Source organism: Hydra vulgaris, chromosome 10 (assembly GCF_038396675.1).
Source record: "Hydra vulgaris chromosome 10, alternate assembly HydraT2T_AEP".
In the NCBI taxonomy this organism is placed as follows: Eukaryota; Metazoa; Cnidaria; class Hydrozoa; order Anthoathecata; family Hydridae; genus Hydra; species Hydra vulgaris.
In genome coordinates, this window is record NC_088929.1 from 40,390,055 (window position 1) to 40,394,060 (window position 4,006).

The window sequence follows — 4,006 nt, forward strand, 5'->3', positions numbered from 1 at the left end:
TTTTTTAAACTCTGGTAAGTAAGGAAGAAAATAAGGAACTCACATAGAAAGATACCATGGGTATTACTCTAAAACTATTTAATTTATAATATTAATTGAAAATTCGAAATGAGAGAATCATTGGAGTGTTAATTAGATAAGATTGCACTACCTATACACAGTATCCACTCTTGCCACCACGACCAAAAACGTTAAATTTCATGGCTAAGTTGTTGCTCATCACAAAAGCCATAATCCGCTTAGTTGCTTCTTCAAGAGTATTGCCCCCAATATCAGCAATAAAATTCACCTAAAACTAAATTTAAAATTTTCTATGAAAGTAAAATCATAGTCCTGCTATCATTTTTTAAAATTAATTAAATCAAGTTCTCAGACAGAATACTTTGATTTATATTTCTCATTGTATATACTGTATCATCATATACATCTTATCATTTATACTTGCCCTCAGAGGTTTACATGAGAACACAGTATATATGATGGGACAACAAGTCTTCTTAGGGGCTTTGTAGCATGTACAACAAACATAAACTAAAATTTATAAATGGTGGGTGGATAACTTATTTAGACAGAATCCATAGATTATGTTTAATACTACTTACTACACTATTCAAGAAATTGATGTCATCAAGTTTTCTTTCCAATAATGTAAAATCTTCTTCTGTTAGCAAAGGAAAAATGGCTCCTTCTGGAAGTATTGCAACATTTTGAACTGGTTGTTGACTTCTAAACATGGTCATTTGTACACGCTGAGTTTCTTTAACTTCTTCTAGCTGTCTTAAGACTCTCCCCAAAAGATTTTCAATTCTATTGAGCTGACCTGAAATATATTTCTAAAAATATAAAAAAATTAAAATCTTTTTTAACAATAAATAGTATTCTTTAATATATTACAGATTACGAGGTAAAAGACACCTCTTTTAAACAAAACATACTTTCGATATGCATAACAAAAGACCATTTACCAATCCTTCAGTTCAGTATTATAATGCAATCAAACATAATTAAATACACAAAATTGTTTTGTAAAGGAATAAAATCTGCCACAATATCAAGACCAATACATACCAGTTAAATCATTAAGTAAATTTGAAGGTCTTGTAGTGTACAGCGTTTCAGAAGGACGAGGAAGGTTGAAGTTGGAAGGTGACTGAGAACTAACTAGTGATGAATGAAGGACTTTGTTAGTGAGAACACTAACAAAGTCCTTCATCACTTGTTATCCCCTGTCAACGATGTTGACAGGGGATAACAAGTGATGAAGGACTTTGGAGGTGGTGGAACCACAATGTCATCACATTCAGACTCAGAGTCCGAAGGCAGTACTCTTTTGTTTAACTTAGGCCTGAAAAAGGATCAGAAAAAGACATATACTTAAAGAACTGCTGTTACCTCAAACAACTTAAAAAATCATCTTAAAAATAACAAAAATACTTTTCTAGTAAGAAAAGTATGTGAGAATGATGAAGGATTGCAACACCATAAATAAAACTAGGGTATGCAAGAAAAAACTTAAAGAACATTTACCTTCTCTCTTTTTGCAGCTCTGTATCTGTCGTCTGGATGTCAGAGGTAGTTTCTGCTTTCTGGAGTTTCTCACGTGCCCTTTCATAGTTTGCTAAATGAAAATATATTTTTATTATTATGTACACTTTTTAATCTAAATTTATATTTTAATTTTAAAATGAAAACAAAGCTAACTTTGATAAGCTTATAAGTATGTAAAAGAAAAAAATAAATAAATAAATAAACAAAACTTAACATACTTGCTTTCCCCAAGCACCTGATGCTGAATTTGCTCCAAGATTCTGTTGGTGTTACCTCTTTAAGAACAAGATGCTTGATATTTGCGCCAGCAGGTGGCCAGAAGCAGACATCCTCCTCCTTTGAGGCAAATCATTTTGTAGGTATGATGGCAATAGTTAATGTCGCTACAAACTCAACAATGGCAAAGAGAACCATATTTTGCTAGATATAAAACAATAAAAGATATTTACATGAATATATCTATGAAAACATAATAATATCATAAGGGATTTTGTGAAATTAACAAAAATACAGAACAGGTAGATCAAAGCATAAAACATTACTGACCAAGAAGTAATATACCTGCCTTGAGTGAGATTGATCAATCACTTGTACCAGTTTTGTTTAAAAAAGCTTAAGCCAAAATAAAAGCAAATATGCTTTTGGCAAGGTAACTTTGTACATCATGAAAGTAGGGAAGAAAAGATGCAGAAAACTGCTATTTAAATACTTTAAGCAAGAACTATATTTATGACTCTATGGTCACGCAAAATAAAAAAATTACAATCATTGATGCTGGCTCAATATACAAGTAAAATTCAAAGATACTTTCCATAGTCGTTATGTACCAGTGGCATAGCAACATAATGTTGATCAATAGGGATTAGCATATGTTTTCTAGTCAATAAATTAACTAAAGCCACATGTAATTGGTCCTCAAGATCTCCTACTACATAAATTCCAAGTAATGCTGAATCCAATGGGTAATCAAAAAAAGATGCCATACTACGATATTTCTGATATACAACCAGAACTTCGTTTGAAGGATTAACAAGGATATTCTTTACTGCAATTATAGTACCACTTATTTCAAAACAGCTATCTTGTTTAGATTCAGAAACCAAAAAATGACCATTATACTTCTTAAACTGATAACAATTATGGTAAGTGTCAGGTATTGGTCCATCAAAATGAGATTTCTTACAAGATAATTTTCTTACGCCTATTTTTCCCTCCTCAGCCTGTTGTTCAACAGCTTGCTGCTTTTCTGCACAGCGATGAACTATCTGGGCAAAGGGGTTTTGAGATCGTCTTACTAATTTTTTTAAATAAGCATTGTAATTCTCAAAAGGAAAACATGAGATGTTGTTTAAGGACCCATACTTTCGAACATCTTGTATAATATGTGTCAGACTATGTGCATTATGAACTAAGTTTTGGATCCCATAAGATATAGCAAGCCCTTCAACAAAAGATTTAAGAAGCTTTTCAACATAATCACATACATCAGAAGTGGGTTCATTACTTAAAAGAAGTCTTATTGATACAGAAAGAATCATGAAATTTTTATATAACAAAGGAGGCAATCTATTCTTTAAAACTATTGGCCCTGTATATAATAAAAATTGACGGAATTCAGTAGCTTTCCATTGTCGAAATTCAAAAAGTGATCTTGGTTTTCGTGCAAACTCTGTTGGTACATGGGATCTAACTGAGTTGAGTTGACTTGATATGATATTTGCAATTGCAGCAGAAATCATTCCAGTTCCCCTACCAGGCATCCAAAGGTGAATAAGTTTCTTAACCATACCAAAACACACAAGATGCATATAATCTAAAACAAACTGACTAACATGACCAATACCTGTGTCATGTAAAAGTGACTTGCCATTATGATGCCCATCATCAATAAGTTCATGGAATTGAACATCAGTTCTTAAAGGGCAATCAAATTCCGGATATATCACACGATTATTATGGTACTCCCCTTTTTGTGAACATCTCTCACAGCCATAATACCCTGTATGACCCTTGGTACATTTCAAAAATGCTCGTGCAGGTGCATCACAAATAAAAGCATCAGGTAGAGCAACATTTATATACTTACCTTGAAAATGTATGCCTGTTTTCACCACTGTAAGCATATCATCAACAAAAGCCCGTAAATAATCATCTACAGAATTAGGCTTAGATTTTCCAGAGTATATGCCTAATGTAAATACACCTAGCCTGGGTATTTATTTTAGCATTCCTAGGATTGGCCAGAGGCATAAATTTGAACTTCTAGATAATGGTACACCATCAATATTTATACGAAGAGTAAGTATACCTGGTATGTCATTCAAAGATATTTTTGATGCATTAAGAACTAAAGATCAAGAATGAGATATTCCAAAATGGTAGTATTGACCACCTCCAATAGACTTTATATCAGTTACTTTTGGGGTAGATAATAATGATCTTGCATCAGATGGGATAT

At 32.5% G+C, this 4,006-nt stretch overlaps 1 long non-coding RNA gene across 2 annotated transcripts; it reads right to left on the minus strand.

The window, feature by feature from the left end:
• Window positions 1-1,234: 1,234 nt before the first annotated feature.
• Window positions 1,235-2,835, minus strand: LOC136086598 (uncharacterized). Of its 2 annotated transcripts, XR_010641457.1 has the most exons (4): window positions 2,110-2,835; window positions 1,767-1,968; window positions 1,528-1,618; window positions 1,235-1,345 (listed from the first exon to the last, which is right to left on the minus strand). It is a non-coding gene; the product is annotated as an uncharacterized LOC136086598 (long non-coding RNA). The 2 variants fall into 2 exon arrangements; XR_010641456.1 differs by having other exon boundaries at window positions 1,767-2,833.
• Window positions 2,836-4,006: the final 1,171 nt, after the last annotated feature.